The sequence below is a fragment of the Nerophis ophidion genome, linkage group LG18 (assembly GCF_033978795.1).
Source record: "Nerophis ophidion isolate RoL-2023_Sa linkage group LG18, RoL_Noph_v1.0, whole genome shotgun sequence".
NCBI classification, from domain to species: domain Eukaryota; kingdom Metazoa; phylum Chordata; class Actinopteri; order Syngnathiformes; family Syngnathidae; genus Nerophis; species Nerophis ophidion.
The window spans coordinates 14,752,747-14,780,639 of NC_084628.1; the positions used below are offsets into that span (position 1 = coordinate 14,752,747).

The 27,893-nt window shown below is 39.7% G+C and overlaps 1 protein-coding gene across 2 annotated transcripts in view; it reads left to right on the forward strand.

Moving 5' to 3' along the window:
- robo2 (roundabout, axon guidance receptor, homolog 2 (Drosophila)) overlaps positions 1-27,893 on the forward strand; it is a 1,004,723-nt gene that overhangs the window by 228,684 nt on the left and 748,146 nt on the right. The window lies entirely within an intron of this gene.

Consider the following 27,893-nt stretch of genomic DNA (forward strand, 5'->3'; position numbering starts at 1 on the left):
CCTACAGGCCACAGACCAAGTGCGGCCCGCTGGCGTCGAGAGTTTAACATCGATTATCGTTTATGAAATGGATTTTAAATATCGGAAAAATTGTTGGCGGAAACGATGGATATTTGTGGCTGGATTAAATAATATAGGTCAGTGCCCATGAATTGAGACTTAAAGTATATACTGCACAGTTTTCACATTTATCACCCATTCCAAACAGCCTTCCCTAGTCATGGTGCGAAATGAAAATGCAACCAACACAAAAAGTGAACACACATGGTGACACATAACACAACCTGCGCACTACACTTTGTGGGTATTATAAAAAAAAAAGTCCACGCAGCATTAAAATGGCTTAATTACACCCATTTAAATCCTTCAGAATGCATGACGGGAAAAATGCAAAACCCTCTCTCCACACTTACCCTGGTTTGGCGCATTTTAGTTGCTTGATTTTTCTGATTTATTACAAAACTTTTAAAGAGGTTGTCAATGAATTGATTAACGTGGACCCCGACTTAAGCAAGTTGAAAAACTTATTCGGGTGTTACCATTTAGTGGTCAATTGTACGGAATATGTACTGTACTGTGCAATCTACTAAAAAAAGTCTCAATCAATCAATCAATCAATCAATCAATCAAAAAAAAGTCACGGAAGTAAACAAGATAAGAGTGGAACTTTCACATACTCCTTATATCCAATAATATTAATTATATATCCATTCCAAAGACATGCACCTGGGGATAGGATGATCGGCAACACTAAATGTGTGTGAATGTGAGTGTGAATGTTGTCTGTCTATCTTTGTTGGCCCTGTGATGAGCTGGCGACTTGTCCAGGGTGTACCCTGGCTTCCGCCCGATTGTAGCTGAGATAGGCACCAGCGCCCCCTGCGACTCCAAAAAGAATACGCGGTAACAAATGGATGGATGGGATGGATATACTGTATCCATTATATTAATATGATATGCACACACACACACGCACACACACTACATGCTTTCGGCCCCGACGCCAAATTTTTTTAGCTAAATGCGGCCTTCAAGGCAAAAAGAAGGGACACCCGTACTCTAATCTGATGAGACAAAGATTGAACTATTTGATGTGAATGCCAGGCGTCATGTTCGGAGGAAACCACACACCGCTCATCAACAGGCCAATAGCGTCCCTACAGTGAAGCACGGTGGTGGCAGCATCATGCTGTGGGGATGGTTTTCAGCGACAGAAACTAGGAGACAAGTCAGGATAGAGGGAAAGATGAATTTATTTTGTATTAAGAAAAGGCTGTGATTACTTTTGTACATATACATTTGTATTTTTAATACACTAATCAGAAGTTATAATAACGGATATAAAAGAAGCAGACGTCTATCTGTGTTGGCCCTGCGATGAGGTGGCGACTTCTCCCGTCCAAAGGCAAAACCCAGTAACTCAATTTTGGTCAAAACTGAGCTGAAAATAATTTTGGAGTTCCTAGGTGATATGCTTTACATTAGTGTATGCGATATTGTAACGTGTTCTGTAAGTAAGCTGTTACGCGCATAGCAGGACCTAGCAACTACCACATAACCGCGTAGATACAACAGAAAAACCTAGTATCTCAAGGGACCAATCGGAGCTTCTTTGTCAGTCGCCTTATTGTCTCTAATGAGACATTTGCACGAATGGGGGCCGACAGTCAACCTGATTATGTGATATTAGGGACGGCGTGGCGCAGTGGGATAGTGGCCGTGCGCAACCCGAAGGTCACTGGTTCAAATCTCACCTAGAACCAACCTCGTCACGTCCGTTGTGTCCTGAGCAAGACACTTCACCCTTGCTCCTGATGGGTGCTGGTTGGCGCCTTGCATGGCAGCTCCCTCCATCAGTGTGTGAATGTGTGTGTGAATGGGTGAATGTGGAAGTAGTGTCAAAGCGCTTTGAGTACCTTGAAGGTAGAAAAGCGCTATACAAGTACAACCCATTTATTTGTTTATTTTATATTACGAGGGGGTATTTGGAAGATTGTCCCAGGACGATGCAAGCACCTTCATTAAACGTATTGTTCTTGATTGTTCCCCTTGCATACTCTTTTGGGCAGATAACTGTGGAGGTCAAAATAAAAACTGTACACTGTACACGGCTCTTGCCCAATGTGCAAACGGAGAATGGGGCCCACCCGAGATTGTGATAAAATATCTGGAAAAAGGGCACACGTTCATGAGAGCAGATTCAATCCATGGCTCAATCGGCAAGAAAATGAAAGCTCAAGAAAACATCTATACGTTTATTGACTTTGTAGATCTTTGTAAGACAGCATCAAGATAGATTGATTTTCCTTTGTTTTTTCAAAATCAGCTGGATGTGAGTTACTAGGTTTTGCCTTTTGGAAGGGAGACTGTACGCTGCCTTCTGGCCAAAAGCAGCTGAGATAGGCTCCAGCGACCCCAAAAGGGACAAGCGGTAGGAAATGGATGGATGGATGGACATTTGAGAATAAAAACAATACCTTTTCATATTCTCATAATGGGGTAACGTCTGTAGAATGTTGAGGACAAAAATTAGTTTACTCCCTTATGGAATAATGGACTTGGAGAATGCATTCGACCGTGTCCCTCGGGAAGTCCTGTGGGGAGTCCTCAGAGAGTATGGGGTATCGGACTGTCTTATTGTGGCGGTCCGCTCCCTGTACGATCAGTGCCAGAGCTTGGTCCGCATTGCCGGCAGTAAGTCGAACACGTTTCCAGTGAGGGTTGGACTCCGCCAAGGCTGTCCTTTGTCACCGATTCTGTTCATAACTTTTATAGACAGAATTTTTAGGCGCAGTCAAGGCGTTGAGGGGTTCCGGTTTGGTGACCACAGGATTAGGTCTCTGCTTTTTGCAGATGATGTGGTCCTGATGGCTTCATCTGACCGGAATCTTCAGCTCTCATTGGATCGGTTCGCAGCCGAGTGTGAAAAGACTGGAATGAGAATCAGCACCTCCAAGTCCGAGTCCATGGTTCTCGCCCGGAAAAGGGTGGAATGCCATCTCCGGGTTGGGGAGGAGACCCTGCCCCAAGTGGAGGAGTTCAAGTACCTAGGAGTCTTGTTCACGAGTGGGGGAAGAGTGGATCGTGAGATCGACAGGCGGATCGGTGCGGCGTCTTCAGTAATGCGGACGTTGTACCGATCCGTTGTGGTGAAGAAGGAGCTGAGCCAGAAGGCAAAGCTCTCAATTTACCGGTCGATCTACGTTCCCATCCTCACCTATGGTCATGAGCTTTGGGTCATGACCGAAAGGATAAGATCATGGGTACAAGCGGCCGAAATGATTTTCCTCCGCCGTGTGGCGGGGCTCTCCCTTAGAGATAGGGTGAGAAGCTCTGCCATCCGGGAGGAACTCAAAGTAAAGCCGCTGCTCCTTCACATCGAGAGGAGCCAGATGAGGTGGTTCGGGCATCTGGTCAGGATGCCACCCGAACGCCTCCCTAGGGAGGTGTTTAGGGCACGTCCAACCGGTAGGAGGCCACATGGTAGACCCAGGACACGTTGGGAAGACTATGTCTCCCGGCTGGCCTGGGAACGCCTCGGGATGCCCCGGGAAGAGCTAGACAAAGTGGCTGGGGAGAGGGAAGTCTGGGTTTCCCTGCCTAGGCTGTTGCCCCCGCGACCCGACCTCGGATAAGCGGAAGAAGATGGATGGATGGATGGCATTATGGAATAAGCCTGTAACATAACACAATGTTGGTAAATAGTCAAGTGTTGTGAATACATTCCGGATGCGCCGCACGCACACACCTTCCTTCACAGCCGCATGGCAGAATCCACCAGACCAAATACCTTTTAGCAAGCTAAACCAGCATCCCGACTCAAACACCAGTTTAAATGCCGCAAAAACAAATAACATCCTTCAAATGTTGCTCTTTACTTTTTCACCTTGTTGTCGACTAATTAGATAACAGAGGATACATCTGATTAAATAACACGCCGCTTTCCCCAAATTAAATGTCATGTGCAATTAGAGGAGAAGAATGACTGATTCCCACGCCATCCGTCGTCCCACATCCCCCCTTCTTATGTCTCATCTCACATGGCCGCTCTTTGTAAAGCAGCATCGTCATCGGATCAAAGGTTGTGAAAAGTATCGATACTTCAATACTCCATGTCCATTAACATTAAAAAAAAAAAAAAATATCGACCTGCTTTTTTCAGTATTGGCATTTTGTTTAGATAAGAGCAGTGGTTCTCAACCTTTTTTCAGTGATGTACTCCCTGTCAACATTTTTTAAATTCGAGTAACCCTTAATCATATATATATACATATATATGTATATATATATATATATATATATATATATATATATATATATTTTTTTTTTTTTTCTTTATAAAGACAGGGAAAGCACAGTACTCGTAAAATAGATGCAAAGTGATTTAAATCCTCAAATGCATCCTACCCGAGCAAAAACGATGCGTATTCATCCGGACGGGTCTTGGTATGGTGTGGCACATTTGGGAGAGTGGCTGTACCAGCAACCTGAGGGTTCCTGGTTCAATCCCCACCTTCTACCAACCTAGTAACGTCCGTTGTGTCCTTCAGCAAGACAATTCGCCCTTGCTCCTGATGGGTCGTGGTTAGGGCCTTGCATGGCAGCTCCTGCCATCAGTGTGTGAATGTATGTGTGAATGGGTGAATGTGGAAATAGTGTCAAAGCGCTTTGAGTACCTTGAAGGGAGAAAAGCGCTTCACAAGTATAACCCATTTACCATTTCCTTGACCGACAAAGAAGTTGTAGAGCTCTTTGCTTTTACAAAATTTCATCTGTTTTGTCGTGTAGAATATGTCTGGAGCACAAAATTTTGATATATCTGAAGGAATGCGACAGATGTATAAAGTTAAAGTACCAATAATAGTCACATACACACACTAGGTGTGGTGAAATTACCCTCTGCATTCAACCCATCCCCGTGTTCCGCCCCCTGCGAGGTGAGGGGAGCAGTGAGCAGCAGCGGTGGCCGTGTTCGGAAATCATTTTGGTGATTTAACCCCCAATTCCAACGCTTGATGCTGAGTGCAAGGCAGAGAGGTAATGGGTCCCATTTTTATAGTCTTTGGTATGACTCGGCCGGGGTTTGAACTCACGACCGACCAATCTCAGGGCGGACAGTCCAACCACTGAGCAGGTACAGTGGCGCAAAAAAGTATTTAGTCAGCCACCGATTGTGCAAGTTCTCCCACTTAAAATGATGACAGAGGTCTGTAATTTTCATCATAGGTACACTTCAACTGTGAGAGACAGAATGTGAAATAAAATCCAGGAATTCACATTGTAGGAATTTTAAAATATTTATTTGTAAATTATGGTGGAAAATAAGTATTTGGTCAACCATTCAAAGCTCTCACTGATGGAAGGAGGTTTTGGCTCAAAATCTCGAAATACATGGCCCCATTCATTCTTTCTGTAACACGGATCAATCATCCTGTCCCCTTAGCAGAAAAACAGCCCCAAAGCACGATGTTTCCACCCCCATGCTTCACAGTAGGTGTGGTGTTCTTATAATAATAATAATAATAATAATGGAATATATTTATATCGCGCTTTTCTATTGTTAGATACTCAAAGCGCTCACAGAGAAGTTGGAACCCATCATTCATTCACACCTGGTGGTGGTAAGCTACATCTGTAGCCACAGCTGCCCTGGTGTAGATTGACGGAAGCGTGGCTGCCAGTTTGCGCCTACGGCCCCTCCGACCACCACCAATCCTTCATTCATCATTCATTCACCAGTGTGAGCGGCACCGGGGGCAAAGGGTGAAGTGTCCTTCCCAAGGACACAACGGCAGCGATTTGGATGTTAATAGGTGGGAACCGAACCTGCAACCCTCAGGTTTCTGGCACGTCCGGTCTACCCACTACGCCATGCCGACGAGTTGGGATGCAACTCAGTATTCTTCTTCCTCCAAACACGGCGAGTTGAGTTTATAGTAAAAAGTTCTATTTTGGTTTCATCTGACCACATGACATTCTCCCAATCCTCTTCTGTTTCATCCATGTATCCATTTTGGTATAACTTCAACTCGTCGTGTTTGGAGGAAGAAGAATACTCAGTTGCATCCCAAGAACACCACACCTACTGTGAAGCATGGGGGGGGAAACATCATGATTTGGGGCTGTCTTTCTGCTAAGGGGACAGGATGATAAATTGGTGTTAAGGAAAGAATGAGTATCGTGAGATTTGGAGCCAAAACCTCATTTATTGGACATGTTCCATAAATATTGATGTTAAAGATTTTCTTTTTTTGTGAAGGAATGTTTATAATTAAGTTCATGAATCCAGATGGATCTCTATTACAATCCCCAAAGAGGGCACTTTAAGTTGATGATTACTTCTATGTGTAGAAATCTTTATATATAATTATCATCAATCAATCAATCAATGTTTATTTATAAAGCCCCAAATCACAAATGTCTCAAAGGACTGCACAAATCATTACGACTACAACATCCTCGGAAGAACCCACAAAAGGGCAAGGAAAACTCACACCCAGTGGGCAGGGAGAATTCACATCCAGTGGGACTTCAGTGACAGTGCTGACTATGAGAAACCTTGGAGAGGACCTCAGATGTGGGCAACCCCCCCCCCCCCCCCCCCCCCCCCCCCCCCCCCCCTCTAGGGGACCGAAAGCAATGGATGTCGAGCGGGTCTAACATGATGCTGCGAAAGTTCAATCCATAGTGGCTCCAACACAGCCGCGAGAGTTCAGTCCAAAGCGGATCCAAGACAGCAGTGAGAGTCCCGTCCACAGGAGACCATCTCAAGCGGAGGCGGATTAGCAGCGTAGAGATGTCCCCAATCGATACAGGCGAGCGGTCCATCATGGGTCCCGACGAGCGGTCCATCCTGGGTCTCGACTCTGGACAGCCAGTACTTCATCCATGGTCATCGGACCGGACCCCCTCCACAAGGGAGGGGGTGACATAGGAGAAAGAAAAGAAGCGGCAGATCAACTGGTCTAAAAAGGAGGTCTATTTAAAGGCTAGAGTATACAGATGAGTTTTAAGGTGAGACTTAAATGCTTCTACTTACTCTAATTAAATCGCTTGTTTATTTTTCAACAAGTTTTTAGTTATTTTTATATCTTTTTTTCCAAATAGTTAAAAAAGACCACCACAAATGAGTAATATTTTGCACTGTTATACAATTTAATAAATCAGAAACTGATGACATAGTGCTGTATTTTACTTCTTTATCTCTTTTTTTCAACCAAAAAGGCTTTGCTCTGATTAGGGGGTACTTGATTCAAAAAAATTTTCACAGGGGGTACATCACTGAAAAAAGGTTGAGAACCACTGTTCTAGAAGTTTCACACTCCAAACCCGCAGAGTTTTTAGGGGGCAAATTAAAACATCAAATCAGTCACTCCTTTTCACTGTTTTTCCTACTCATGAAGTGACAATCACTCTTTAATCCCAGCATCATTTTTTTTTTTTTTTTTTTCACCCACCACTCAAAGGAGCTTGCGTGGGCTGTGCGGCGTCTTCATCCCCAGTCCTGCCGTTGAACTGAGAGTGGGTGATTTCCCAGCAGTACAGCGCACACCTCTGAGAAGTCGTAGACTACTGTGAGCGCCGCGCCCATCTTACATGCTCTTCATCTGTTTCCAGAGGGGATATTTGGAAGCGGGTGGGAGTGTGTCCAATGGCATTAGCTTGGATCGCAGATTAGAGCGGAAGAAGGACCGGGTGGGAGGTGATGATGCAGTGGAAGGAGATGGAACTTGAGGCGCACGGGGATGGTGGATGGCTCTCGTCAGGGCCGACGGGGACCGGGGAACAATTCGCAGAGCCGGGGCTTGAAATCCAAGCCGCTGGGGCTATTAAAGGATTCCCTCGAAAGAAGAGCGTGATCTCTGCAGCTTCCATATCAGAGCTGTTTTGGGTTTTGAAGACGGCCGCAGTCAAAAGTTTGACGTGTGTGAAGAGTTCCGGACGACAAAGCTTCCCTGCTGGAGCTCACACAAAGGAAAAACACTCCTCCTTTATTTCCTAATGAACACCCATCCTTTTTTGTTTTGGTTTTGTTCATTAGGTCTTCCAATTGGCAAACAAATCAGATGATATTTTTTGTCTTTAAAGCTTTGATGCTGGTAAAAACTAGAACATGGTCCTGGTCTGGTTCAGCACCAAATTGTACGCCTTCATGCAAGAAATAGGTCATTAACTTCCCTTGTTGATGTAGAAATGAAGGGCCCATGTTAAGTTTCTATCAACTGCAAAATTTTATAAATGAAACTTACCTGATAAACAATAAAAGTACCACCTTCTTCTTGGTACAATTTTTTAGGAACTTTTTAAATATGTTTTTTTTTGGTTTGTTTTTGCACCCTAAAATATGTTAATACTATAAGTATTGTATTTACTGCGCACCAGCTTGTGGTCGTAACATTCATTTTTGTTGTAGTTTTCATTAACAAATACGGAGGTATTGGAATTGCTGTGTAAAATTGCTAATGCTAATCAGTAGCATGTCAATAGCAAATCCATTGTATATTATTAGCATCAAGCAGGAAATAAATTGTTAAAATTCCTTGTTTTATGAATACAATTTACCGGATAAACATAAAGTATTCTAATTTTCTTGGCACAAATACATTTTTTGCACCTTTTTAAATACATATTTAAAGTTTTTTTGTTGCACCCTAAAAAGTATAATTACTCTAAGTATTGTACATATTACGCACTACCTGCTTGATTGTAATGTGCATCTTAGTTTTGCATCTTAGTTTTTTTCCGTACGACAACGCTTTACTGCTGGAACTCATGCAATATCACCTTCTTCTTGGTACAAATAATTGAAATTCTAGGAACTTTTTAAATATCAGTTTTTTTTGTTTTATTGTTGCACCCTAAAAAGTGTTGATACTAAAAGTATTGTACTTACTACGCACCAGCTGTTTGATTGTAGCATTCATTTTTGTTGTATTTTTCATTAACAAATACGGAGGTATTGGAATTGCCATGTAAAATTGCTAATGCTAATCAGTAGCATGTCAATAGCAAAGCCATTGTGTATTATTAGCATCAAGCAGGAAATAAATTGTTAAAATTCCTTGTTGATGAAGGAACTTATATTAATAGGTTTGTATCAACTCCTCAAAGTTTTATGAATACAATTTACCGGATAAACATAAAGTATTCTAATTTTCTTGGCACAAATACATTTTTTGCACCTTTTTAAATATGTATTTAAAGTTTTTTTGTTGCACCCTAAAAAGTATAATTACTCTACGTATTGTACATATTACGCACTACCTGTTTGATTGTAATGTGCATCTTAGTTTTGCATTTTAGTTTTTGTTCCGTACGACAACGCTTCACTGCTGGAGCTCATGCAATATTACCTTCTTCTTGGTACAAATAATTGATATTTTAGGAACTTTTTAAATATCAGGTTTTTTTTGGTTTATTGTTGCACCATAAAAAGTGTTAATACTATAAGTATTGTACTTACTACGCACCATCTGTTTGATTGTAACATTAATTTTTGTTGTAATTTTCATTAACAAATATGGAGGTGTTGGAATGCCATGTAAAATTGCTAATGCTAGTCAGTAGCATGTCAATAGCAAAGCCATTGTATATTATTAGTATCAAGCAGGAAATAGGTTGTTAAAATTCCTTGTTGATGAAGGAACTTATATTTATAGGTTTGTATCAACTCCTCAAAGTTTTATGAATACAATTTACCGGATAAACATAAAGTATCTTAATTTTCTTGGCAAAAATACATTTTTTGTACATTTTTAAATATATATTTTTATTTTTTTTGTTGCACCCTAATAAATAGAATTACTCTAAGTATTGTACATATTACGCACTACCTGTTTGATTGTAATGTGCATCTTAGTTTTGCATCTTAGTTTTTTTCCGTACGACAACGCTTTACTGCTGGAGCTCATGCAATATCACCTTCTTCTTGGTACAAATAATTGAAATTTTAGGAACTTTTTAAATATCAGGTTTTTTTGGTTTATTGTGGCACCATAAAAAGTGTTAATACTATAAGTATTGTACTTACTACGCACCATCTGTTTGATTGTAACATTAATTTTTGTTGTAGTTTTCATTAACAAATATGGAGGTGTTGGAATTGCCATGTAAAATTGCTAATGCTAGTCAGAAGCATGTCAATAGCAAAGCCATTGTATATTATTTGTATCAAGCAGGAAATAAGTTGTTAAAATTCCTTGTTGATGAAGGAACTTATATTTATAGGTTTGTATCATCTCCTCAAAGTTGTATGAATGAAATTTACCGGATAAACAGAAAAAAGTATCCTGATTTTCTTGGCAAAAATAAAAACTTTTTTGGACCTTTTTAAAAATCTTTTTTTAGTTTTTTTGTTGCACCCTGAAAACTATAACTACTGTAAGTATTGTACATTTTAAGCACGACCTGTTTTATTGTAATGTTCATCTTAGTTGTGTGAGAGTTCCGAACGATAACGCTTTCCTGCTGGAGTTCATACAAAGGAATACCACTCCTCGTTTATTTCCTAATTAACGCCCATCCTTCATGTCATTAATGTTCTTTTTTGTTTTGGTTTTGTTCATTAGATCTTACAATTGGCAAACAAATCAGATTATATTTTTTGTCTTTAAAGCCTTGATGCTGGTAAAAACTAGAACACTGCTCTTGAGCTGGATCAGCACCAATTTGTACGCCTTCATGCAGGAAATAGGTCATTACTGTCCCTTGTTGACGTAGAGATGAAGGGACCTACGTAAAATTTTAAGTTTTATAAATGACTCTTACCTGATAAACAAAAGTATCATCTTCTTCTTGGCAGAAATAATTACATTTTTTGGACCTTTCTAAATGTCAACTTTTGTTGTTGCAAAAATGTTAATACTCCAGCTGTTTAATTGTAACATTCATTTTAGTTGTAGTTTTCATTGAAAACTATGGAGGTGTTGGAATTGCCATGTAAAATGTCTAATGCTAATTATTAGCATGTCAGTAGCAAAATCAACGTATATTTGTATCAAGCAGGAAATAGGTTGTTAAAATCCTTTGTTGATGTAGAGATTAAAAACCTATGTTGAGAAGTTTCTAATAACTCCGCAGAATGTATTAAATCAAACTTACCTGATAAAAAATAAAAGTATCACCTTCTTCTTGGCACAAATAATAAATTTTGGGACTATTTTGAATGAAAAATTGTGAGTTGTTGAAACAGTTACCGAACCCAAACATGCCATTGCAGATGCTTTGTGACACATGTTTTGGTCTCATTTTGCACAAAACTGAATCCAAAAAAGAATATCATGAAATGTTTTCCTTTTTTCCCCCAGTTGATCGTAGAAAAATATAGAAATACATTAATACTAAGGATGGGTACCGTTACCATTTGAACAGATACGGTACCAATTCCCAGTAACTGGGAAATCAATACCGCTACTCAACAGTACCAATTTCTGGTACTTTAGTGTGTGTTAATAAATATTATTTGTCATTGTTAATAAATTATAATTTTTTATTGCAAAATTAAAAAATGAGCTGGTTATGATAACCACGGTCCAGTTGTTAGTCCTTGTTGTATTATCACATTTCTGGGTCTCATTTGCAAGTATGACATTAAGTTTCAATTACAGTTGCAAGTCCATGATGTTAGATAGCAGTTGTGCATAGTTTACGGTGTGTTTTTTGTTGTTTTGTTGCATAGTGGTAGGCCGTCTCATTTAGTGGCACGCCAAAGATTTAATTATACTGTATATTCCAGGGGTGTTCCAAACTTTTTCCACTGAGGACCGCACAAGGAAAAATTAAAGCATGCGGGGGCCATTTTGATATTTTTCATTTTCAAACCATAACAAAAGTATGTATATATATATATATATATATATATATATATATATATGTATGTATATATATATATATATATATATATATATATATATATATATATATATATATATATATATATATATATATATATATATATATTAGGGGTGGGCAAATTAATGCGTTAATTACGCGTTAACTCATCAATCTATTAACGCCGACAATTATTTTAGCGCACATTTGCGTATGTTGTTTACATGCTTTTATTTTGTCAACGCCTTTTCTTAACAAGATGGCATCTCCTGGATGTACTCCGGCATCGAGGGGCTCTTGGTAAAGATGGAACATTTGGCAAAAATACCGGACAATTCTGCAAATTTCATGGCTGGCTTACAGCGTGGTCACTCCGGGATCACTTACGACCGCCAGACAATTCTGAATGTGGATAGATCGGGCCGTTTTGGACTGAATGACGCGTGCTTGCTAGACCGGCTTGCTAGCATGGGAATACTTTGCCGGCTACATCCAGCCGCCTGTAAAGCAGCGGAGTATGTTTGTTGTCTGTCTATTTATGAATAATGCAGACGAGGAGTGTTGGCTGAGTTCTTAACGTTTGCTTTCAGAGCTTGCATATCACAACATACAAGATGCCGTCATGGCGACACAACCTATACCGGGCTACCGCGCATGCTTGTCACTCCTGTTGCATGTAGTTCTTTTTTTCCCTGGCTCATAACATCACAAATAGTACCATGTATATGCGTTCAGTTTATCAAAGCACCAAGCAAACAATCGGACAATTCCCATCATATCAATTCCTAGATATGTTCATAATTATTTTAAGTGTACTACGCAGAATAAACACAAAATTATTAATATTGCTACTACGGATAATTTGATAAAAAAATTCCCTAAAACCTAAAATATAGTTTTTTTAAACATAAGATCCCTGATAAAAAAAATGTTTCTGCTGTTACCTCAGAAATTGCCTGTTCAGGCAGTGGCAATAAGCTTAAATGTTTGTATTTACATTTTTTGAGTTGATTTTCATAAAATATGCTATTTAACTGCTACTGTTTAACAAGGACTGATTTAAATTGTGTTTGCACAACAAATGTTTTGGGGCTTTTGTTCATGTGGGAGAATATTCCAATAAAGGTGCACTACACACTACTTTTGAATTCATTATTGGGCTTTGCGTATACAATACAGTTAATCGCGATCAATCGGAGAAATAGTGCGATTAACTTCGATTAAAATGTTTAATCGTTGCCCGGCCCTAATATATATATTATATATTATATATATATATATATATATATACATATATATATATATATACATATATACATATACATATATATATATATATATATATATATGTATACATATATGTATATATATGTATACATATATATACATGTATATATATATATGTATATATATGTATACATATATGCATATATATGTATACATATATATACATGTATATATATATATATATATAATATATATATATGTGTATGCATATATATACATATATATATGTATATATATATATATATGTATATATATATATATATATGTATATATATATATATATATATATATGTATATATATACATATATGTATGTATGTATATATATATATATGTATATATATGTGTATATATATATGTATATATATGTGTATATATATACATATATACTGTATGTATATATATATCTATATACATATACATATGTGTATATATATGTATATATATATATCTATATATGTATATATATGTTTATATACATATATATACACATATGTATATATATGTATGCATATATGTATATATATGTATAAATATATATACATATATATATATATATATATATATATATATATATATATATGTATATATATATATATGTATGCATATATATACATATATATATATGTATATATATATATATGTATATATATATATATATATATGTATAGATATATATATATATATATATATATATATATATGTATATATATACATATATGTATGTATATATATATATATATATATATGTATATATATGTGTATATATATGTATATATATGTGTATATATATGTATATATATGTGTATATATACATATATATATGTATATATATATCCATATACATATGTGTATATATATGTATATATATATATATCTATATATGTATATATATGTTTATATACATATATATACACATATGTATGTATTTATATGTATATATATATATATATACATATATATATATATATGTATATATATATGTATATACATATATATATATATATATTTGTATATATCTATATACATATATATGTGTATATATGTATATATCTATATACATATATATATGTGTATATATATATGTATATATATATATATATATATATATATATATATATAATTTTATTTTTTGAGCAATGACAAAAAAAGAAAAAGAAAGATAGACAAAAGAAGAAAAAAAAAACCTGCGTGGCAGCTTTGTGTCAACATTGCAACTTTTTCGAGTTAGATTTCACTTCATTCCACTTTTTTTAATGTTTTTTATTTTTTTATTTTTGTAATAGGATTTCCAGAATGTGTGGTGAGCTGAGGGCCGCACTTTGGACACCCCTGGTATATTCAAACTCAGTGTTACTGTTCAAACTATGTCTAATGTTACAGTGGCCAAAAATATTCAATATACTTGTTGAATGAAATATGTGCCTTGTTTTTAATGAATACCTGGGCCTGCTACGCTACTGTATTTTAATGTTGGTCATTGTGGTGGTACTTGGAGAGCCATGTTTTTTCTGAAGTGGTACTTGGTAAAAAAAGTTTGAGAACCACTGATGTAGAAGATAAAAGTTAAGCTTATGCATTTTATGGCAGAGTTTCTCTTCCCTTGTGTCGTGGTACTCAATATACCAATGCTACAAATAATTCTAACAACTTTTTAATGTGTTTAAAACAATTGAGAGAACCAACAGGCTGGGAACTTACATCTCCATCTTAAGTTTCTTTAGTAGTGTTGCTCTTTATTGGGGAAAAAAACAACAACATTGGTGCAGAGAAGGAAGGAGGCCATTAGATTTCCCTTTTTTTGTTTTTCATTCTTTCTCTCAGTCCACTTCACTTCTCCTAAGATATAGAACCTCGTGAAATTTTGATGAATTCGTCTGGAAATATTTCACAGTCTTCTATGAAAGTAGACGGGTTCTGGGAAAGTGGCCACTTTTTTCCGACTCTTATGTTAAAATATTAAGAAGGGGGCTCACAAATGGATGACTCTTGAATTCTTACATAAATGGAGCCTCAAGCATTAGCTTTTTAGCAGTGGGGCATAGCACCAAATCCTGGGACGCCATACACCATAAATGCAGGGTCCCCTCCCCATACACACACACTTAGTATGTTCACATGCTCATTACATATTACATACTACATAACTCATTATTGCGTGGATTTGGGTGAAATGAGCTTTTTAAAAACACAAATAAAAACGTTAGATATTTTACTTTTTAAAGAAGGAATTAACATATCGAGATAAACTCCCTTATTTGGTTGTGTTTTGAAAAAAAAAAAGTTACTGTATTTTTCGGATTATAAGTCTCAGTTTTTTTCATAGTTTGCGACATATACTCCGGAGCGACTTATGTGTGAAATTATTAACACATTAGCGTAAAATATTAAATAATATTATTTATCTCATTCGCGGAAGAGACGAAGAAAACGCCAGCAATCGTCACACACATGTCAACCATTAAAGAATTTGGCGGTGGAGGGTAATGGCAGAAGTGCATTGTGGGTTATGGGATGCTAACTGCTACATGCTACTGCCGTGGCTATTAAAATGAATAATTTCAACGTTGGCGGTAACTTATAAAAACTGAGAAGGGCTGAACAAAAATGGCACCGAAAAGGAAATCAAGTACTGCAGATTACAAGATGGACGTAGTGAAATATGCAGCAGAAAACGACAAGAGGAAGCGGCGCATACCTTTGGAGTTGGCAGAGTTGTTTAGAAGCGACATCGAGGAAGAAGATTTCATCGGATTTATTGATTAGGAGTGACAGATTGTTTCGTAAACGTATAACATGTTTTATATTTTATAGTTATTTGAAAGACTTTTACCATAATATGTTACGTTAACATACCAGGCACCTTCTTATTTGGTTGTTTATGTGTCATACAACGTTCACTTATACAGCATGTTGTTTACTATTCTTTATTTATTTTAAATTGCCTTTCAAATGTCTATCTCGATGTTGGATTTTATCAAATTTCCCCCAAAAATGTGACGTATATATGTTTTTTTCCTTCTTTATTATGCATTTTCGGCCGGTGCGACGTATACTCCGGAGCGTTTTATAATCCGAAAAATACTGTAATGTTTATTTTTTTTCAAACAAATTTAACACAGTGGCCAGAATATGAATTTAAATACTCATAGAACATTATTATGAAATATCATTATTCACTTAAATATGTCAAGGTAGCCTACGTCAGAGTTTAAACTGATACACGTCGGTATAATACCAATCACAATAATACATAATTTTTATGATTTGGTGGCGACTTGTCCAGGGTGTACTCTGCCTTCCGCCCGAATGCAGCTGAGATAGGCTCCAGCGACCCCAAAAGAGACAAGCAGTAGAAAACGGATCGATGGATGGATGAATTATTGGTGCATGTCATTGGTGCATTTGTAACTTTAAACTAGGGTCTTTTAACGCACCACAATTATGGGTGCAAAAGTGAAGTGAAGTGAATTATATTTATATAGCGCTTTTCTCAAAGTGACTTAAAGCGCTTTACATAGTGAAACCCAATATCTAATTTTTACATTTAAACCAGTGTGGGTACCACACTGGGTAAAGTGTCTTGCCCAAGGACACAACGACAGTGACTAGGATGGCAGAAGCGGGGATCGAACCTGCAACCCTCAAGTTGCTGGCACGGCCGCTCTATCAACCGAGCTGTACCGCCCCAGACAGATTTAATGTGTTCTAACATTTCTTCTGTTACCTCATCCTTGATCCAAAATGCTGGTGCTGTAAATTAATGCTCAAGCGGGAACTGCACTTTTTTCTAAATTGAATTGAATTTTGCCCATCATTCACAATCCTTATATATGACGAGAACCCATTTGTTTTTGTCTTTCTAAGTATGTAAAACAATGCTTGTTTTACATGTTGTGACTTGAATATTAACCACGTATTAGCGATATTGTTATTATAAACTCTGGCGCCGAGGAACTACTTTTAGCGGAGCTGTTATCACAGAGAAGTAACTAGCTTATGTAACTATTAACATACTGAGCTGCTGCATCCCCTCTGAGTTGGCGAAAGTTAATTCTCGATTATAAATCATGACTCTCACTTGTTTGATAATAACATGTATTATAAATGTCCGATAATGGCTTTTTTGCCGATATCCGGTATTCTGATATTGTCCAACTCTTAAATACCGATTCCGATATCAACCGCTACTGATGTATACAGTTGTGGAATTAACACATTATTAGGCCTAATTTTGCATCCGGTCTCTCCTAGAGTGTGGGGGGGGGGTCACCCACATCTGCGGTCCTCTCCAAGGTTTCTCATAGTTATTCTCATTGACATCACACTGGGTTGTGAGTTTTTCCTTGCCTTCTTGTGGAATCTGAACCGAGGATGTCGTTGTGCAGCCCTTTGAGACACTTGAGATTTAGGGCTATATAAATAAACATTGCATTATTTGATTGATATATAAAACTACTTGATGTATGTTGAGGTTGAGTATCATCATTACATTTCCTGGGAGTTCCTGACATTGAGATATATCTTTAAAGGGGAACATTATCACCAGACCTATGTAAGCGTCAATATATACCTTGATGTTGCAGAAAAAAGACCATATGTTTTTTTAACCGATTTCAGAACTCTAAAAGGGTGAATTTGGCGATTGAAACGCCTTTCAATTGTTCGCTGTCGGAGCAATGACCTTTCACCCGTGACGTTACAATGGGAAGCAATCCGCCATTTTCTCAAACACATTACACACACAAGTCAAATCAGCTCTGTTATTTTCCGTTTTTTCGACTGTTTTCCGTACCTTGGAGACATCATGCCTCGTCGGTGTGTTGTCGGAGGGTGTAACAACACGATCAGTGATGGATTCAAGTTGTCTTACGTGGAGTGTGCATCGGTCAGCACGGCATGCTAATCGATGCTAACATGGCAGAAATGGCAAGAATGTGTGGATATCCTGCGACACTCAAAGCAGATGCATTTCCAACGATAAAGTCAACGAAATCACAAAGGTGAGTTTTTTTGTTGATGTTATTGACTTATGTGCTAATCAGACGTATTTAGTCACGGCATGACTGCCAGCTAATAGATGCTAACATGCTATTTAGGCTAGCTGTATGTACATTTGTAGCTATATTTGCATCCAGCCTTTCCCTCCACCCACATTTAATGCCAAACAAACAGTTACAGGGTATCCGCGGATCCTTAAAAAGTCTTAAATTCATGTGTCTAAAATTAAGGCCTTAAAAAGTATTACATTTATTAGAAATTCCTAAGATGGTCTTAAATTCAGTACTCAATGGTCTTAAATTGTCGGGCCAGTTTTTTTTTGTTTTTTTCGGGGCACGTCTTTGAGTAAAAGTTATGGCATGTCTTTGAGTAAAAGTCGCGCGCATAGTCCTTCCTTTCTTCCTCGCGTCCCGCCTTTGAGTCAGCATGGGGAAATGCAAGTTTTGCGAGCGTTGGCTGGAGGACAGCCGGTTTAAAAGCTAGCTTAAGCCTGTTGCCAGTCCCGAGGAGGCCAGGTGCATACTCTGTAAGAAGGATTTCAAACTTGGCACAATGGGAATTAGAGCGGTTGAATCGCACATGCAGTGCGGTAAGCATAAAATCGCGGCAGAGAGCCAAAAACAAACACCAGGCATCTCTCAGTTCTGCGTGGGTCCAGCGCCAACGCACCCCCAGCTAGCAACAACTGCCGCTAGCAGCACTGACCTAACGCTAATCTTCGGCGGGACAGCAACATTAAAATCCGAGGTGTTATGGATCTTGCACACTGTGGTGAAACATCAATCCTAGACCTCAAATGACGAGATTGGTGATCTTTTTTGTGTGATGTTTCCTGATTCTCAGGTTGCTAATACATTTTCCTGCGGAAATGATAAAACAGCATATATTACAAGACACAGATTAGCACCTCACATCCAAAACCTGCTCTTCGACCAAGTCAACGGGTCTCGGTATGTGTTAATGAAATGTAATTTATTTTTACCCTCCCCTCGGTTATTATGTTTTTACTGGTGTTGGTTTGTTTGTGTTGGATGTCAAAGTTTTTGGATTCCTCAAGATTTTTGATAAGCTGTTTGGCAGAGTGGTGCTTATCAGTTTGTTTATTAACCTTTGTCTTGTTTTAGGGTCGGCACCGACCCGTTTTAGTTTTTAAATGCATAAAAACACCACATACATTTATTTTTTTGCATCAAAGCTTTTTGACTTTGTCAGGAACCTCTTTGTCAACAAAATAAAACATTTTAATTTTTTTCACTAAATTATAAAATGCTCTGGTAGAAATTATGCCCTTGGTGTTGTTAGGGTCGGTTTCGACCCAGTTATAAAAATAAGATGATAAAGCAATGATAAGAGCCAAAACTGAACACACTGACAGCCAGCTCCTCTCCCAATCATGTGAGCTTTAGTGGATTCTCATTTTACCTTGTTATCCTATACAAAAACAAACAAAAGACGGACACTAAAAGTGTCACTTTTTGCCACTCTGATTTTGTTTTTTTATTAGTTTTGGAACTAGTAATCTATTTCTCTTGGTTTCATTTGCTTGATTGGTTGTTGGTTGTTGTTTGTTTGATGTTGGATTTCTGTTGCTGAAAAAAATACGTTTTAGCCTTTTTCTTGAAGTAAATATATATGGGTCGAAATTGACCCGTAACACCATAGATGTTACTATAGTTAAAATTCTTAAAATTAAAAAATAAATAAAACACATTTATTTAAGAGATGTGTTCTAATACCCTTTAGTAATAGTTAGGTAACAGAACAACCTTTTTTTTATTTATATGATTCTCTTGAGGTTCGTTTTACCATTTTAAAAAATTGAAATCGAGGGGTATACTGACAAAAAAGGCCCAATGGCCCAAACCAAAAATATTAAAACCAATATTTTCAAGGATAAGGAAGCCTAACGAGGTAACCAAGAGATTAGAAACAAATTGGATGATAGATAATTGTTTTTAGTGTATTTTACAGCTGATTTAAGACATGGGTCAAAACCGACCCGTTAACATAAGAGATGGTAACAGAAAGCTAACACAAGAGGAAGGTTAATAAACATACAAAAAGTAAACTTGACTGATTGTCATGGAGGTTGTAGTACAGTGGGATGCCCTACCATCGCTTATATTTATAGATTTTTTATAATTTTTTTCGGTCTTAAATTTCATTCAAGGTGGCATTAAAAAGGTCTTAAAAAGTCTTAAATTTGACTTGCTGAAACCTGCAGATATCCTGAGTTACCAATCGACGGATTTAAGTTGCTCCAGTGGTCGAAAGATGCAATCGTTGGTTAAAAGGCGATCGCCGAATAGCTTCAATAGCTATTCGCTCAATAGCTTCAGTTTTTTGTTCAATTTCGTTTTCGCTATCTGCCTCCACACTCCAACCATCCTTTTCAATACATGCGTAATCTGTTGAATCGCTTAAGCCGCTGAAATCCGAGTCTGAATCCGAGCTAATGTCGCTATACCTTTCTGTGCTATCCGCCATGTTTGTTTGTATTGGCGTCACTATGTGACGTCAAAGGAAAATGGACGGGTGGATTTACAGAAAGCGAAAATCAGGCACTTTAAAGCCTTTTTTCGGGATATTCCATGATGGGTAAAACTTTTAAAAAAACTTAGAAAAATAAAATAAGCCACTGGGAACTTATTTTTATTGGTTTTAACCCTTCTGAAATGGTGATAATGTTCCCCTTTAAAGGTGATACTGAAATGATAACAGTTGGTCAGTAGATCTTCTCACAGTGGATCGTTTTTCCCTGGCCTTATCATTCCCTTAACGAGAAATCAGGACAACTTGCCTGCGTCGATTGGTTATTTACACTGCGCACGGCCAAGTAGTATTTATTATGCAAATTAATTCATTGCAAAAGACTGTTTATGTATGTTGGGCTGAGGGTGTGTGTGTGCGTGTGTGTGTGTGAGTGTGACGGGAGGCGGCTGCTCTGATGAGGAATTGCCGATAATTAGCAAGAAGGCATTTTGTTTGAACCCAGCCACTTCCACTTTGGCGCCGCGATGCGAAGGTTGCTTAGTAAACAAGCGATGTGAAAGACACGTGTGGGAGGGGTTGGGGTTTTCACTCTTTCATCTCGACCCCGTGCCGAGATAAGTCGGATGCACAATCAACCGTCGTGTCACTAAACGTCGCCAACAGACAGATGTGGAATTAGTCGTCTCCGGCGTGACTGTTCCTTATAGCGTTAATCCCCTGATTGGTCCACAGCGTGGCAAACGAGCCTCGGCTTTGACTGGACCGAACCACCCATGTCGCCATGTCAACCCCACACCCTCTTGCTACCCCAATTGTCTCCTGGTTGCAAGCTTCAGGTGTCCATTCCATTCCACCGCACTCGGCCTTGGCGAGGCGAAAGTGGCGCTTTATCCTTGACTTCTGTCTTTGTCATATCAAGGCCTCCAAGCCTGAGCGGCACATGCTGTATATACCCAACATTTCAGCGCCTTTGTGGGTGTGTGTGTGTGTGTGTGTGTGTGTGTGTTAAGTATGTGGGAAATGCTGACAGATCTATTTTGGGCCAAAATGGTCCGTCAAATGGAATTGCATTAGTATCAGCAGCCGACATTTCAAAGCGTGTTGAAAGCAGTTTGCAGGATAAAGAATCTTTTATCGAATCCAAACCAGCCATTTTTCTGTTCCTTAAGTGTGCACATGTCATGACTTGGACAATGGAGCGGTTTGTTTTCCCGTGGTGCTGTCAGACCTAGACTTGGATTTGGTTGACTCCTTCGACGCAGAGGGATTACAGGACGAGCCAGGTGAGAATTCAGATACATCATGTTTTAATTATACTCAAAATACAAAAAGGCAAAACAAAAAGCACGCTCGATGGCGGATAATAATCTATGCTAAAACTTAGAACAAAACCAGCACAAGGGCAATACAATCTACAAAACAACCGAAAGATACTATCAAAAACATAATTAATAACAAAAACTTACTGTGACAAAAACGGGAGGCTTAAACTACGCCGGATAGTCGAACCTCGGATTCAGGAGGAACAGTGTGGTTTTCGTCATGGTCGTGGAACTGTGGACCAGCTCTATACTCTCCGCAGGGTTCTTGAGGGTGCATGGGAGTTTGCCCAACCAGTCTACATGTGCTTCGTGGACTTGGACAAGGTATTCGACCGTGTCCCTCGGGAAGTCCTCTGGGGAGTGCTCAGAGAGTATGGGGTATCGGACTGTCTTATTGTGGCGGTCCGTTCCCTGTACGATCAGTGCCAGAGCTTGGTCCGCATTGCCGGCAGTGAGTCGAACACATTTCCAGTGAGGGTTGGACTCCGCCAGGGCTGTCCTTTGTCACCGATTTTGTTCATAACTTTTATGGACAAAATTTCTAGGCGCAGTCAAGGCGTTGAGGGGTTCCGGTTTGGTGACCACAGGATTAGGTCTGTGCTTTTTGCAGATGATGTGGTCCTGATGGCTTCATCTGACCGGGATCTTCAGCTCTCACTGGATCGGTTCGCAGCCGAGTGTGAAGCGGCCGGAATGAGAATAAGCACCTCCAAATCCGAGTCCATGGTTTTCTCCCGGAAAAGGGTGGAGTGCCATGTCCGGGTTGGGGAGGAGACCCTGCCCCAAGTGGAGGACTTCAAGTACCTAGGAGTCTTGTTCACGAGTGGGGGAAGAGTGGATCGTGAGATAGACAGGCGGATCGGTGCGGCGTCTTCAGTAATGCGGACGTTGTACCGATCCGTTGTGGTGAAGAAGGAGCTGAGCCGGAAGGCAAAGCTCTCAATTTACCGGTCGATCTACGTTCCCATCCTCACCTATGGTCATGAGCTGTGGGTCATGACCGAAAGGATAAGATCACGGGTACAAGCGGCCGAAATGAGTTTCCTCCGCCGTGTGGTGGGGCTCTCCCTTAGAGATAGGGTGAGAAGCTCTGCCATCCGGGAGGAACTCAAAGTAAAGCCGCTGCTCCTTCACATCGAGAGGAGCCAGATGAGGTGGTTCGGGCATCTGGTCAGGATGCCACCCGAACGCCTCCTTAGTGAGGTGTTTAGGGCACGTCAAACCGGTAGGAGGCCACAGGGAAGACCCAGGACACGTTGGGAAGACTATGTCTCCCGGCTGGCCTGGGAACGCCTCGGGATCCCCCGGGAAAAGCTAGACGAAGTGGCTGGGGAGAGGGAAGTCTGGGTTTCCCTGCTTAGGCTGTTGCCCCCGCGACCCAACCTAGGATAAGCGGAAGAAGATGGATGGATGGATGGATGGATGGATGGATAAACAGCAAGGTGCGTGGCAGGGGATCAATGGCATGGAGCAATGAGCAGCAAAGGTCGTAGAATACAATGATAGTTAATGTTCCCAGACTGATGGACAGAAAGAAAATGACTTAAGTAGTGGCTGTGATCATTAGGAACAGGTGCGGGACTGAGGGCAGGGGCGTGACTAGGAGGGCAAGGTGAAAATCAATGAGTAGTCATGGTAACAAAAACAAACCAGGAAGTGAAAAAACGGAACAAGAGTCCAGAAAACAAAACAAAACATGATCAAACATAAAACCAGATTTACAGGCGTGACAGGTGCAAAGCGATTGGAACGGACATGGCGTGAAAGTAATGACATCTTTGATCTTAATTCAAAAATATTACAAAAAACAAAGGGTTTTAAAGGCCTACTGAAACCCACTACTACCGACCATGCAGTCTGATAGTTTATATATCAATGATAACATATTAACATTGCAACACATGCCAATACGGCCTTTTTAGTTTACTAAATTGCAATTTTTAAATTTCGGGCGAAGTATCCTGTTGAAAACGTCAGTATGATGACGCGTGCACGTGACGTCTCGGGTTGTAGCGGACATTTTTTTCCAGCCCGATCCTAAAAATAGTCTGCTTTAATCACATAATTACACAGTATTCTGGACTTCTGTGTTGCTGAATCTTTTGCAATTTGTTCAATGAATAATGGAGACGTCAAAGAAGAAAGATGTAGGTGGGAAGCGGTGTATTGCAGCTGCCTTTAGCAACACAAACACAGCCGGTGTTTCCTTGTTTACATTCCCGAAGGTGAAGCTTTACTATGGAACAGAGCGGTCAAGCGAACATGGTTCCCGACCACATGTCAACCGGCAGGTTTCGGTGAGAAAATGGTGGTAATAAGTCGGCTCTTACTGTAGACATGAGCGGAGCTTGCGTCGTTCCTCGTGCACCTGTCAAAGAGGCAGCTGCGTGGCTTCTCTCAGAGACACTGCCAGTCACCACACCCGTGGCCACACCCCTCCGACTTTCAGGTACGACAGTATAATCTCCCTACAACACTAGTAACACAATAAGCAGATAAGGGATTTTCCAGAGTTATCTTAGTAAATGTGTTTAATAACATCTGAATCGTTCCCACTGCCCTGTCTTTTTTTTCTTTTCTAGTCCTTCACTCTAACTTTCCTCATCCATGAATCTTTCATCTTTGCTCAAATTAATGGGGAAATTGTCGCTTTCTCAGTCCGAATCGCTCTAGTTTTAACTGCTGCTGACTATGATTGTAAACAATGTGAGGATGTGAGGAGCTCCACAACCCGTGACGTCACACGCACGTCGTCTGCTACTTCCGGTACAGGCAAGGCTTTTTTATTAGCGACCAAAAGTTGCGAACTTTATCGTGGATGTTCTCTACTAAATCCTTTCAGCAAAAATATGGCAATATCGCGAAATGATCAAGTATGACACATAGAATGGACCTGCTATCTCATTTCAGTAGGCCTTTAAACAAATGGCGCTCTTAGTGGAGGTTTAAAACTTGGCTATGAAAACTAAAAACTCGCACAATGGGAGAAGTATGAACATAAAACAAAACTTACAAACTGTGGCATGAAAAACTTACTTGGACCGAGAAAGAGCATGGATCATCGGCATGGATAACATGGGTGTGTGGGAGGTGATAGAGGGTGTGTCGCCAGGCTGACTGCCTGGCAACTGCAGGCTTAAATGGTGCCGTGGTGATTAACAGGTGCATGAGTCCAAGTGAATCAGGTTGCGTGACATGACAGGTGAAAACTGAGTTGTCATGGTGACAAAAACAAACAAGAGTGCAACATGAGTCCAAAACCAAACAGAACGTGACCACAAAACATGACAGCACATGCCTTTTCTCGTGCGGTGTTGTTTTCCAAGAAGTGTTTTCGCAAAAAGTCTTGTTCATTCAGGCGCTCGCTGGTTTTGTTGTATATTGATGAGCAAACATTCCTAGATAAATTAAATCAATCAATCGATGTTTATTTATAAAGCCTTAAATCACAAGTGTCTCAAAGGGCCACACAAGCCACTATGACATCCTCGGTTCAGAGCCCACATAAGGGCAAGGAAAAACTCGCAACCCAGTAGGAAGTCAATATGAATGGCTATGAGAAACCTTGGAGAGGACCGCAGATGCGGGTGAAACCCCCACTCTAGGGGAGACCGGATGCAATGGACGTCGAGTGGGTCTAGCATAATATTGTGAAAGTCCAGTCCATAGTCGATCTAACATAATAGTGAAAGTCCAGTCCATAGTGGGGCCAGCAGGAGACCATCCTGAACGGAGACAAGTCAGCAGTGCAGAGATGTCCCCAACCGATGCACAGGCGAGCGATCCACCCCGGGTCCCGACTCTGGACAGCCAGCACTTCACCCATGGCCACCGGATCTGTGCCCCGCCCTCCACAAGGGAGAGGGGGTCAGAGGAGAAAAGAAATGAAATGGCAGATCAACTGGTCTGAAAAAGGGGTCTATCTAAAGGCTGGAGTATACAAATGAGTTTTAAGATAGTACTTAAATGCTTCTACTTGTCAGGCTTGCCACTGACAGTTTGTTTGTGTTATAGTTTTTCCTCTGTGTGTTAAGTATTTCCTGTCCTTAGTTCCTGTCAACACTCTTATTTTGGCTCAGCTTCCTGTTTGTCTCCCTGAGTGCTTTGTTTCCCTTCAGCTGTGGCTGATTGGCTCCTGGCCACACCTGGTGTCAATCAGCCCGCTCCTATTTTACCTGCTTTGTTCCTCCAGTCAATGCTGGATTATTGTCGTTCTCATGTCGTTGCTACATGTCATGTATTGCATGTCGCACTTGTCATTGCTACCTGTCGTGTCGTGTCAATGCAGCGTTGCGGTAAGCTATGTTTGATAGCAGTTTTTGGCTTACTGTCTTTTGTTTCCTGCTCCCAGTTTGTTTTCTTTGTACAAGTATGACTTATGTTTTCCTGCTAGATACCTGCTAGCTTCCACGCTAGGCCTTTTTGTTTGTTATCCGCCCACATGCGCGCTTTTTGTTTGTACCCTTTGTTTGTTTTTGTCTTAGTATTTTAAATTAAATCATGTTTTCCTATCCAATGCCTGCCTCTATCTCTGCATCTTGGGGTTCGTCAGCAACTAACTCTGACACTACTGAGGTATTGTTTAATAGGTGTCATATTTGCCAACTAGTTATTTTTCTCCATTGGACATCATGGAAATAAAAAATAGTCTGTAACGTTGTCAAACTGCAGTAGTGATAATTTAAGTAACATTTACAAAGGCCTTACAACTGTAAAAAGAAGTTAACCTTTAATACAGTGGCTCTGGGTTAGTTTTTGCCTCGTCCCTCACTTAAAAGGAATGCGTTGGAATGCCCTATTGGCCTGATAAATCCAAAATAGAAAGAGATGATACAATATTATCTGCTCACAGATGTTTGTTTGAGCACACTGCAGCCAGCCCTGGATAGCCCCACGCCTTAATGCTTCAGTCACACACGCAGGATTCTCACAGGAATTACAGGAAAAGTACATACAATACTGCAAAAAACAAAGAAACATTCCAAACTAACTTTTCGACGTGTAAAGCGGTGTCAAGGTACACTACTTGTATATTTTGTAGGAAGGGGATTCATCTGACCCTATTCGTTGGGGTTTACCCAACACATGAAACATGACAAATGAGGGGGGGGTGTATTATACGTTTTATGTGGAATCTGAGCCAATGTCATTGTGGCTTGTGCAGGCCTTTGAGAAACTTTGATTGATTGATTGATTGATTGATTGATTGATTGATTGATTGATTGATTGATTGATGGATTGATGGAATTTAGCCGCCAGATGACAGTGAAGTGTTACCGAAGACTACAAAAAATGGGACCCATTGCCTCCCTGCTTGGCATTCAGCATCAAAGGTTGGAATTGGGGGTTAAGTGTGTGACAATCATTGATACTTTAACCTTTAACTTTAAATCACCAAATAATTCCCGAGCACTTCGCACTGCTGCTCACTGCTCCCCTCACCTCCCAGGGGGTGAACATGGGGATGGGTGAATTGCAGAGGACAAATTTCACCACACCCAGTGTGTGTGTGATAATCGTTGGGACTTTAAATTCAACTTTAACTTTATCTTAAAAAGTGCAATTCTAACTTTGGCCACAGTTGCTATGTAGAGTGGCACTTTCCATCATTTTCAGCAGACTGCATTGCTCTCCTCTCACGCCAGATCCACCCAGGATAGGGGCCATGTGAATCTCTTCCCTACTGTGTATTGTGTCATTTAAAATGTTCCAATACTAAACATTCAAACTAACAGCAACAAACCTGTCGGGGGTATTTGTTGACGAACCCCAAGATGCAGAGATGGAGGCAGGCATGGAGTGAGCAAACATGATTTTAATATAAATACTAAGACAAAACCAAACAAAGGGTTCAACCCAAAAGCGCGCGCGCGCGTGGGTGGAATAACAAACTAAGGGAGCTAGCAATGGAAGCTAGAAAACAAAAAGGAACTTTAGCATGGAAGCTAGTGGACAGCAAACA